The sequence below is a fragment of the Rhinoderma darwinii genome, chromosome 5 (genome assembly GCF_050947455.1).
Source record: "Rhinoderma darwinii isolate aRhiDar2 chromosome 5, aRhiDar2.hap1, whole genome shotgun sequence".
NCBI classification, from domain to species: Eukaryota; Metazoa; Chordata; class Amphibia; order Anura; family Rhinodermatidae; genus Rhinoderma; species Rhinoderma darwinii.
In genome coordinates, this window is record NC_134691.1 from 313,424,199 (window position 1) to 313,437,481 (window position 13,283).

General features: G+C 41.0%; 1 long non-coding RNA gene across 1 annotated transcript in view; it reads right to left on the reverse strand.

The window, feature by feature from the left end:
* Positions 1–13,283, reverse strand: part of LOC142653000 (uncharacterized) — a 74,660-nt gene that overhangs the window by 60,477 nt on the left and 900 nt on the right. The window contains exon 2 of the long non-coding RNA XR_012848012.1: positions 10,609–10,760. This is a non-coding gene — a long non-coding RNA (uncharacterized LOC142653000). The remainder of the gene's footprint in view (positions 1–10,608; positions 10,761–13,283) is intronic.

Consider the following 13,283-nt stretch of genomic DNA (forward strand, 5'->3'; position numbering starts at 1 on the left):
AATCTAAAGTAGACATATGGGGGATGTTATTTAGCAACATTTTTGTGTGGTATAACTGCCTGTCTTACAAGCAGATACATTTAAATTGAGAAAAATGCAAATTTTTGCAATTTTTCGCAAAATTTTGGTGTTTTTCACAATTAAATACTGAATGTATCGGGCAAATTTTGCCAGTAACATAAAGTCCAATGTGTCACGAGAAAACAGTCTCAGAATCACTAGGATAGGTAAAAGCATTCCGGAGTTATTACCATATAAAGTGAAACATGTCAGATTTGAAAAATGAGGCTCTGTCAGGAAGGTCAAAAGCGGCCAAAGAGGGAAGGGGTTAATAAGCGAATGGTAATCTTTGACCATAAGCCCAATGCTACCACAAGGTAAAAGTATACATTATATGGACTTTCTGAAACATGTAATGACAAATAAAAATGAACGCTGGTGTACCTTATTCATCCTCATTGGAGTTTTTCCTCTTTTGTTGCATTACAACTTAAATTAAAGTGGATTTTTGGGGGCTTTGTACCATTTGATTTACGCAACAATCCCACCACTTTGAAGGAGCAAAATATTTTTTCTGTGACACAAACAATAATTAAAACAAAAAATAGAGAACCTTAACCTGCTCGCGCACCACGACGTACTATTGTGTCGTGGTGCGGAGGGTGGTGTTTGGAGCTGAGCCCGCTCCGTACGCAGCGGCTGCCAGCTGTGTTTTACAGCTGACACGCGGGACTAACAGCCAGGAACAGCGATCACACGTTTCCTGGCCGTTTAACCCCTTAGATGCTGCGATCAAGCACGATCGCAGCATCTAAGACATTAGAAAGACAGCTTGTCGCCCCCCCTGCAACACGATGGGGGTGCCAATGGTTGTCATGGCAACCCAGGGGCCTAACCGGAGCCTGTAAAAATGACAATATACTGCAATACATTATTATTGCAGTGTAGTGTACCCGCTGGTTTTTAGTAGTATAAAAAAAAGAAACAAAACATAAAAAGATTTAAAAAAAAAACCTATTCCCCTTTTTCCCCTGAAGTAATGTAAAAAATAAAAAAATCTACAAATTTGGTATCGCTGCGTCCGTAAAAGTCCAAGGTATTAGAACATAGCATTTTTTAAAGCGCATGGTGAACGCCGTAAAAATAAAAAATATAAAACGGCAGAATTGTTGTGTTTTGGTCACATATATCCCGCAAAAAAATTAAATAAAAGTGATCAAAAAATCTCATGTAGCCCAAATGGTACCAATGGAAATGAAAGCTTGTCTACAAAAAAATAAGCTTTCATACCGCTCAATTGATGAAAAAAAAAAGTTATTGCTCTCAGAATGTGGCGACAAAACACAAATTTAATTTTTAACAATTAGTTTCTTCCTTGTAAAAATAGTAAAACATAAAAAAAAACTATATAAATTTGGTATCGTCGTAATCCTGTTGACTGATAGAATAAAGTTAACATGCCATTTTTACTGTATAATGAAAGCCATAAGAACGAAACCCCACAAATATTTTTTTTCCTTTTTCCCAATACTTTATATAGTACAATAAATGGAGCCGTGAAAAACTACAACTCGTCCCGCAAAAAACAAGTACTCATATGGCTATATCAACGGAAAACGAAAAAAGTTATGGCTAATGAAATGTGGGGAAGAAAAAATTAAAACTAAAATCCCCAAAATGTCTGCGTCCTGGAACGGTTAATGTTCATAAATATTCCATTGAAATTCAAAAATTGTGGAGCACCTTTGGCTGCAATTACATGTACAAGTCTCTTGGGGTTTGTCTTTATTAGCTTAACATATAAAGACAATGTGATTTTTGCCCATTATACAGGAAAACGGCTCCAACTCCTTCAAGTTAGATGGGTTTTGTTTCTATACAGAAGTCTCCAAGTCACGCCACAGATTCTATATTGGATCAAGATCTGGGCTTTGACTAGGCATTTCAATATTTCCCCTTAAACCACTCCAGGGTATTTTTAGCAGTACATTTATGGTTGATGTCCTGCTGGACAATTAACCTCCATCCCAGTCTCAAATTTCTGGCAGACCTCAACAATTGCCCTGTATTTACTGCGATCTATCTTTTCTTCAATCCTGACCAATTTTTCAATCCCTGCCGAAGAAAAAAAATCCTCCCAACATGATGCTGCCACCACCAGGCTTCACTATGGTAATGGTGTTCTCAGAGTGATGGGAAATGTTGGGTTTGCGCCACACATTAGGTGTCCCATAATGGCCAAAAAGTTAAATTTTTGTCTCATCTGAGCAGTGAACCGTCTACCATGTCGTTGAGGAGTCTGCCATGTGCTGTTTGGCGAACTCCAAATAAGTTTTCTCATGTTTTTTTGAAGCAATCACTTTTTCTCCGGTCACCCTGCCATAAAGCCCCACTCTGTAGAGTATAGGGCTTAGACTGATCCTATGGACAGAAACTTCCATCTCCGCTGCTTTAATGTTATTGGTCGTGTCTATGTTGAATCTTCGATTAATGCCCTCCTTGCCTGGTCAGTGAGTTTTGGTGGGTGATCTTCTCTCGTCAGGTTTGTAGTTCTGCCATATTCTTTATGTTTTGTTATAACTGATTTAATGGTGCTCCGTAGGATGTTTGAAATTTGGGATATTTTTTCAGAATCCAACTCTGATTCATACTTTTCCACATCTTTGTCTCTGACCTGTTTGGAGAGCTCCTTGGTCACCATGTTGTTTGCTTAGTGCTGTTGCAACTAATTACATGACTTCTCAAGATAATTGGTTTGACAAGATCTTATTTAGGATTTTTATAGAAAAGGGGTAAATACATATATTTTTCAGTTTTTATTTTTGTTTATTTTTCTAAACAAGGTATTTGTCTTTTATTTATTTCGCTGTAACAATTTTGTCAGGTACAATATACATAAATTCAAATTTAAAATCCAACAAAACAGGATAAACACTAAGGCTGGATTCACACGAGCACATTACGTCCGTAATGGACGGAACGTATTTCGGCTGCAAGTCCCGGACCGAACACACTGCAGGGATCCGGGCTCCTAGCATCATAGTTATGTACGATGCTAGGAGTCCCTGCCTCTCCGTGGAACTACTGTCCCGTACTGAAAACATGATTACAGTACGGGACAGTTGCCCGGCAGCGAGGCAGGGACTCCTAGCATCGTACGCAACTATGATGCTAGGAGCCCGGATCCCTGCAGTGTGTTCGGTCCGGGACTTCCGGCCGAAATACGTTGCGTCCATTACGGACGTAATGTGCTCGTGTGAATCCAGCCTAAAAGGGTGAATACTTTTGCAAAGCACTGAATTTATTCTGCTGCGGTGAAAAACATCACATGGCATAATACAAGTAGTCTCAGCAAAACACAGTTTATGAATTTTGCCTGGAATTTCCCTTGGACTTGTATTTTTGATTTAGTGGTCCTTCAGTGTTACACCAGATAAGAAAACGTAAAAGATTCTATTTAAATATATTTTAAGACTTATGAAAGGTCTTTTATTAGTTGCATAGTTTACATACTTTATTAAGTAACAGCATTTTTCTCGGTCATGACGCTACCATCTATTATGCCTCTTTCTACAAGATTGCCTGGTGATCCAACTTTTTCAGTGGTATTAAAATTGAATCATTCTGTTCAATGAAAGGTCATGAAAACTTCACAAGACAAAAAAAAGTGTTTGCCAATAATCATTTTTGTTATACCTTTTTGGTTTTGGCCATCAGGCAATTATAGTGCAAGCTGAGAGTTCCAGGGTAGGTATTGGAGATTGACTGTTAACAAACATCTATTTAAACATATATGGAAAACTATTCAATGTAGTCTAGAACCTTACACCGGTAGAGAACTGGATCTGGAGAACAGGATTTGGAGGATATTAGAGGAGAAAATAGCTATTACTGCTAATTTACAATGGATGATTGAAAAATTCAGAGAATACAATATCTTCATGAACAGTTGTACCTGATTTACTTATTTTTCATATGAAGAACCTTTTACTGATCAAGTCACAGTAATGACAGAAAATGGAAAACCACATTGGTTTCAGTTTGACCAAGGAGTTAGACAAGGGTGTATCCTCCCATTGCTCATATTCATCCTACACACTAAACATATAATGGGGGAAGACAATCTGGTTTGGAAACTGATGGAAAAAACACTGTGAACCTTTGATTTATTGATGACACTACCTCCATATGCTTCCAATACCATAGAGAATTTTTTTCAGTCAGATTTATACTAATCCAACAGAGAGAAAAATGGGCATGCTCCACAATGATCGACACTCATTTCTCTGGCCAGTTTTGGGTCGTGTGAAACCACCTTTAGTTTTCATTTACTGCCATAGATACAGTTATCTAGCACTCTGGCAATGACATTTAAGAATCAGCCCACTGTTTATTTTGTGTTTTTGCGTTTTTTTGGATGCCATTTGCAGCATGTGTTTTTGATTTGAGAGTAAAATTAGTGGAAAAAGACTTTCCTCATGTAATGAAAAATGGCAGCAATTTGAGTTAATTTGAAAAGGTCCAAGTGGAATCAGGTATGCATGGTATGTAACCACATGTATATGATGGTAAACATCAGAGGATAAAAACCATGAAAGGCTTTGAAGCACCAACTAAACAAATGTGTTTTTAATGAAATGTCAAATACTGACATTATTCTTGATTATGTGCACCCGTCCAATAGAACTGTCAAAACGTGACGTTCTCAACGGACAAACTACACAGGTTGGGATTTGGTTTTAGATTTATTACATCAAGCAACAGGTTGTGTTCATATGTTAAGCCATGTAGGTATTTCCAACCTAAAAATACTATAAATCTATCTGGGATGTATTCTGATTAGGATATATTGTCCATTAGTGTGTTGGCCTCCTCCTTTTTGAAGGTTAATTCCCATATTTCCAGATTTATGATGTTTTTTTTAATTATTAGCTTGCATTGTCTATATGGCATACAACATAAGATATGTGTTCATTAATATTTTTTTAAGATTTTAGGTCATACTTATACAAGGGCAGGTTAAAACACCAGTTCCCAGGAGGATGCAGACAAGCCACAATGTTATATTAATTGACATCGCACAGGTACAAAATACTCATGAGCCGCCACTCTCACACCTATCATCCATGAACTATGCTGCTTTGTACTAGAATTGCGCACAAATAAGGCTTCTACAGTTTGCCATCCACACGGTTACATGTATTGCACCTTGCTGGCCAGCAGTTTTTTAGTCACGCCAATACTACTAGTCCAAACGGACTGCCCAACACCTTCAAAGGGTGCCGTACAAAGTCCGGACACCACTGCCACCTCCCTCCATAGGGAGGTCGCTCTGTATAGCAGCCTATTACGGAAACATGCTTCTAGAGAAGATCACCTCTGTAGAACGTCAGCCGGTGGAGCATGCCCATTTTTCTCTCTGTTGGATTCGTATAAACCTGACGGAAAAAAACTTCTCTATGGTACAAGGACATAGAAAAAATATTTTATTGAAATAAAAATTTAGTAACATATAAAAAAGCAAGCAATTATTATACTTACCATTTGTGGATCCAGCGCTGGAGCCACAATGTCAGCGAGCTGGGCACTATATCCATAGCTATAGGGTCGTAGTGCTACAGATATGCTGACTATATACACATACATATTTACACGTACACATCTTTTTTTTTAGGCTGCACAACATATATATTGGGGCTATTGCCCCAGGTGTTTTAAGTCCTTAGCGACGCCCCTGGCTGCTAGTGCTGGTCACTTAGGAGACCCAGCGATGAAGCTGAATGCTGCGGCCCATTGGCCATGAGAAGAATTTGTCGGGAGGCCCAAAGGACTTTTGCATCGGGGCCCATGGGCCTTTAGCTACGCCCCTGGCTGCACCATTACTATAAGTGATACTATCAAAGCATGCTCTGATTTTTTTACTGCAGCCTGCCTTAGAGTCCATGATGTAAGCTGCTACAGTGTGTGAAATGGATGTCTTGAAAACCAGTTCAGTTTAGGCTGGAGTCACACAAAGCATTTAGGTCAGTTTTTTCCGTTAGTCAGTTTTTAAGGCATTTTTAGAGGGGTTTTTAGGGCATATTTGGCTGCTAAACTTCAGTCAGATGTTTGCTGGTAGATCATAGGAGAAAATTGCATTCTCTACAAACAATGGGTGAGATCTAGAAATACTGACGCGCCATTCGTCTCGTACAAGGTGGACCTGGAATTGAATCTGAAATCTTTCATAAATGAAGCTGCACATGCGTTTTTCTTGTATGTGTCCGGAAAAGTGTCACGGTGGCTTTGTAAAAACTGTATGGTATTCAAAAGTTTATTTATTCATGCCAGAAAACTGGCGTAATTACATCAATAAAATAGCCCCATGGAATTTGTATTTTTTTTTTTCTTTGCTGTTCTTGATTCCTGTGGCATTTTGTCCAAAAAGTGGTATGCTCTAAGTGCAGAGCTTTTTTTGTCCATTTTCCATCCATAGACCTCAAAGTTAACAACCACTGCACCAAAATAAGCTAATAGTTTAAAGAGGATCTGTCACTAGTTTAGTAATGCCCTGTCTCCCAGCTAATCTAATAGGCGCTGTCACACTGATAATGACAGTGAAAATTGTGTCCCAAAAAGTTTATTATTTCAAAAGTTATGAGCTTTTTCTAAATATGCAATGAGGCTCTACTAGACAAGTGGGTGTCAACACCAGCGATTCTCCTGAGGTGGAGCTACATCACAGCCTCTGATGCTGTCCTATCAGCATGAAGCTGCTTCACACAGTGTGAGAGACTGAGGCTAGAGAAAAGGGGACACTTAAAATAGCCATATCTCGGGATGTGGACCACCTAGAACAGTGGTTCTGGTGGCATATGAAAGATGATATGATCCCACTGTGTTGCTGGGCGGGGAAGAGAACTGTATGACGCTGATTGGACAGCGTCATATAGAAAACATAACACCGCCCAGAGTGAAAAGAAAGAGTAACCGTTTAGCAAGTATAGCCAAATTAGCATATTTAGAAAAATGCACAGAACTTTGAAAAAAAATTACACTGAAGTTATCAGCATCATATCTCCTATTAGATTAGTTAGGATATAGGGCATTAATAAGCTAGTGACAGATCCTCTTTAACGGGAATGTATGAATGGTGGATCCTGTATTATCTATATATAGGTTTTACCTGTCATGGTTATACTCCCTGTGATAATAATAACTTTTGAGAAGTGATCTGTACAGAACAGGAAGGGTCAGTCTATTATGAATGGTGGACCCTGTGTAATCTATATGTACTGTAGGTGTTACCTGTTATTGTAATCTTGCCTGTGATGATAAAGAGATGACTGCTAAGAAGTGATCTCTACAGATCAGGAAGGGTCAGTCTTTTATGATTCTTAGTGGCCAGAGTAAAATCTGCAAGATTGTAGGCTAATTTTTTAATATACACTACCGTTCAAAAGTTTAGGGGCACTTAGAAATTTCCTTATTTTTGAAAGAAAAGCACCGTTTTTTTCAATGAAGATAACATTAAATTAATCAGAAATACACTCTATACATTGTTAATGTGCTAAATGACTATTCTAGCTGCAAACGTCTGGTTTTTAATGCAATATCTACATAGGTGTATAGAGGCCCATTTCCACCAACCATCACTCCAGTGTTCTAAGGGTACATTGTGTTTGCTAACTGTGTTAGAAGGCTAATGGATGATTAGAAAACACTTGAAAACCCTTGTGCAATTATGTTAGCACCGCTGTAAACAGTTTTACTTTTTAGAGTAGCTATAAAATTGACCGTCCTTTGAGCTAGTTGAGAATCTGGAGCATTACATTTGTGGGTTCGATTAAACTACCAAAATGGCTAGAAAAAGAGAGCTTTCATGTGAAACTCGACAGTCTATTCTTGTTCTTAGAAATGAAGGCTATTCCATGCGAGAAATTGCCAAGAAACTGAAGATTTCCTACAACGGTGTGTACAACTCCCTTCAGAGGACAGCACAAACAGGCTCTAACCAGAGTAGAAAGAGGAGTGGGAGGCCCCGCTGCACAACTGAGCAACAAGACAAGTACATTAGAGTCTCTAGTTTGAGAAATAGACGCCTCACAGGTCCTCAACTGGCAGCTTCATTAAATAGTACCCGCAAAACGCCAGTGTCAACGTCTACAGTGAAGAGGCGATTCCGGGATGCTGGCCTTCAGGGCAGAGTGGCAAAGAAAAAGCCATATCTGAGACTGGCTAATAAAAGGAAAAGATTAATATGGGCAAAAGCACACAGACATTGGACAAAGGAAGATTGGAAAAAAGTGTTATGGACAGACGAATCGAAGTTTGAGGTGTTTGGATCACACAGAAGAACATTTGTGAGACGCAGAACAACTGAAAAGATGCTGGAAGAGTGCCTGACGCCATCTGTCAAGCATGGTGGAGGTAATATGATGGTCTGGGGTTGCTTTGGTGCTGGTAAAGTGGGAGATTTGTACAAGGTAAAAGGGATTTTGAATAACGAAGGCTATCACTCCATTTTGCAACGCCATGCCATACCCTGTGGACAGCGCTTGATTGGAGCCAATTTCATCCTACAACAGGATAATGACCCAAAGCACACCTCCAAATTATGCAAGAACTATTTAGGGAAGAAGCAGGCAGCTGGTATTCTATCTGTAATGGAGTGGCCAGCGCAGTCACCAGATCTCAACCCCATAGAGCTGTTGTGGGAGCAGCTTGACCGTATGGTACGCAACAAGTGCCCATCAAGCCAATCCAACTTGTGGGAGGGGCTTCTGGAAGCATGGGGTGAAATTTCTCCCGATTACCCCAGCAAATTAACAGCTAGAATGCCAAAGGTCTGCAATGCTGTAATTGCTGCAAATGGAGCATTCTTTGACGAAAGCAAAGTTTGAAGGAGAAAATTATTATTTCAAATAAAAATCATTATTTCTAACCTTGTCAATGTCTTGACTATATTTTCTAGTGATTTTGCAACTCATTTGATAAATATAAGTGTGAGTTTTCATGGAAAACACAAAATTGTCTGGGTGACCCCAAACTTTTGAACGGTAGTGTAAATAATGACATAGAACATAAAAAAAAAGTCACCAAAAATTCTTTAAAAATATCTTTAACAAAAAAAATATAGTTAAACAATAGGTCATTTTCTTAGACACATTCACTTTAAATAAGATCATATTTCAAGGTCTGTGCCAGTGGCATAAGTTGAAGCTCCTGGACCCCAATGCAAAGTCTGTAATAGGGCCCCCCAACTATCATGTGTCTTTTATAAGGCTGGGGCAGAGGGATCTTTTAATACTCCCTAAGGCTCTAGGGCCCAGGTGTGACTGCAAGTTATGGTCATCAGATAAAAGGAAAAGCATGCATATGTTGACTCCTTCTAAAATGGTCATTCCCCTATCTATCCACTACATCACCAGTGTCATCTTGTCACCACCTTTTCTGAACTCAAAATAACCATTTTATAAGAATCATGTATTTCATCTCTGTTTACTTCCTCATTACAGAACTTGGATTTTCCTTATAATAGAGACATTGTGACTCCCAGTAAATAAAACGCTGAATCAGAGGAGAAGAAGATCAGATGATTGACAAGCTTGATATTTAGTTGACATTTATCTGGAAGATATTGTATGCTTTAATATAGTTCTTTTTATCACAGTCTCAATGCTGTAACGACAAATGTTTTCATTGCTTTTTTTTGCAGCCTATGGTTATTACCCTGAATACTGGATATAATATATGTTATATGTGATTTAACTCAATAATGGGCATTTACTTTGTATTTTTGGATATGCCTGTGGCACTAGAGAAACAGTCTTCGGTTTTCTGGATGAAAGCTAATTTGCATACTTTTCCCAGTGAGCATTGCTGTTAAAGACTCCTTACACCAGCTGGATCTCCGCAAGGAGAACCAGTACCTTCCAATGTCTAGGAAACAAGTCTATGAAAATGATACAAAGAGCTTCCTGTTGTTATGCTCATTTCTGTTGTAATAGCCCATGAGGGAGAGAGACATCTGTAATTTTTGATGTTTTTTTTGTTTGTTTTTTAAAGATACAAAAAAAATGGCTAAGGGTTTGTCCTATCTGGGGGAGTAAACATATTAAACAGAATTTTATTTTCTTATAAATATAAAAGAGAAGTTAATTTAAATTAAATAAAGAAATTAAAGAGCATTTCCTCCTGTCTTTTACAATTACATGGATGCTATCTGTATACATGTACAAATAATTAAGAACCATTAAAGTTTCTATTTGATTTGCCAATAAGGATTTCCAGTGGCGGATTAAGTAGACTATGGGCCCTGGGCTGTTACCCAAACTTGGGCCCCCCTTCTCCCCCGCCGAGCCGTAACACTGCCTTTTTGTGCAAGCATTAACAAATGGGTGTTACGATTCCCCTTGTCAAAGGGCTGTGTCCCTACATACTGACAGTCTCCAACCATCGCTGACAGTATCACACTGTGCAGGGACACATCCTCCTGACAAGGGGCATGGTAACACCCATTTGTCTATCAGTCCTAGACTGCACAAAGACTTTTAGTGAAACACAAGGATTTCCTATAATAAACATGTCAGGAGAGGTGACAGATTCTCTATAAATCTAGTGACTCACATGTGACAACTCCTCAGATTCTGGTAACTTTTTTCCTCTTTTCTTCTCCATCCGGTCCAGACTTCATGACGACTTCTCCCGGCCATGACCCATTTCTGCAGAATTTGCCACTTAGATGTCTTCTGTTGCTCACTTTTCCAACATTTCTACACCTATAAACGAAAACAAAATGATCATGGTGCCACACACTGTGCCCCTAAATATAATAGCACCTAACACTGCACCCCTGAATATAATTGTGTCAAACACTGTATAGTAAAGCACCACGTGCACAAAGGCCCCTGTATATAGCGTCACACACATTCCCCTGTATATAGCGTCACACACACATTCCCCTGTATATATCGTCACACACATCCGCCTGTATATAGCGTCACACACACATCCCCCTGCAGATGGCGTTACACACACAGCCCCCTGTATATATCGTCACACACATCCGCCTGTATATAGCGTCACACACACATCCCCCCGTAGATAGCGTCACACACAGCCCCGTATATAGCGTCACACACACATCCCCCTGCAGATAGCGTTACACACACAGCCCCCTGTATATAGCGTCACACACACAGCCCCCTGTATATAGCGTCACACACACATTCCCCTGCAGATAGCGTCACACACATCCCCCTGTGTATAGCATCACACACACAGCCCCCTGTATATAGCGTCACACACGCAGCCCCCTGTATATAGCGTCACACACATCCCCCTGTGTATAGCATCACACACACAGCCCCCTGTATATAGCGTTACACACACATCCCCCTGTATATAGCGTTACACACACACATCCCCCTGTATATAGCGTCACACACACACATGCCCCTATATATAGCGTTACACACACACATCCCCCTGTATATAGCGTTACACACACACACAGCCCCTGTATATAGCGTTACACACACACAGAGCCCCTGTATATAGCGTCACACACACATCCCCCTGTATATAGCGTTACACACACACACAGCCCCTGTATATAGCGTTACACACACACACAGCCCCTGTATATAGCATCGCACACACACACATCCCCCTGTATATAGCATCACACACAGCCCCCTGTATATAGCGTCACACACATCCCCCTGTATATAGCGTCACACACATCCCCCTGTATATAGCGTCACACACATCCCCCTGTATATAGCGTCACACACACATCCCCCTGTAGATAGCGTCACACACAGCCCCCTGTATATAGCGTCACACACACATCCCCCTGTATATAGCGTCACACACACATCCCCCTGTAGATAGCGTCACACACACAGCCCCCTGTATATAGCGTCACACACACAGCCCCCTGTATATAGCGTCACACACACATCCCCCTGTATATAGCGTCACACACACATCCCCCTGTAGATAGCGTCACACACAGCCCCCTGTATATAGCGTCTCACACACACATCCCCCTGTAGATAGCGTCACACACAGCCCCCTGTATATAGCGTCACACACACATCCCCCTGCAGATAGCGTTACACACAGCCCCCTGTATATAGCGTCACACACACAGCCCCCTGTATATAGCGTCACACACACACATCCCCCTGTATATAGCATTACACACACACAATTCCCCCTGTATATAGCGTTACACACACACACAGCCCCTGTATATAGCGTTACACACACACACAGCCCCTGTATATAGCGTTACACACACACACACACAGCCCCTGTATATAGCGTCACACACACACATCCCCCTGTATATAGCGTCACACACAGCCCCCTGTATATAGCGTCACACACACATTCCCCTGCAGATAGCGTTACACACACAGCCCCCTGTATATAGCGTCACACACATCCCCCTGTATATAGCGTCACACACACATTCCCCTGCAGATTGCGTTACACACACAGACCACTGTATATATCGTCACACACACAGCCCCCTGTATATAGCGTCACACACACATTCCCCTGTATATAGCGTCACACACACAGCCCCTGTATATAGCGTCACACACATCCCCCTGTATATAGCGTCACACACATCCCCCTGTATATAGCGTCACACACATCCCCCTGTATATAGCGTCACACACACATCCCCCTGTAGATAGCGTCACACACAGCCCCCTGTATATAGCGTCACACACACATCCCCCTGTATATAGCGTCACACACACATCCCCCTGTAGATAGCGTCACACACACAGCCCCCTGTATATAGCGTCACACACACAGCCCCCTGTATATAGCGTCACACACACATCCCCCTGTATATAGCGTCACACACACATCCCCCTGTAGATAGCGTCACACACAGCCCCCTGTATATAGCGTCTCACACACACATCCCCCTGTAGATAGCGTCACACACAGCCCCCTGTATATAGCGTCACACACACATCCCCCTGCAGATAGCGTTACACACAGCCCCCTGTATATAGCGTCACACACACAGCCCCCTGTATATAGCGTCACACACACACATCCCCCTGTATATAGCATTACACACACACAATTCCCCCTGTATATAGCGTTACACACACACACAGCCCCTGTATATAGCGTTACACACACACACAGCCCCTGTATATAGCGTTACACACACACACACACAGCCCCTGTATATAGCGTCACACACACACATCCCCCTGTATATAGCGTCACACACAGCCCCCTGTATATAGCGTCACACACACATT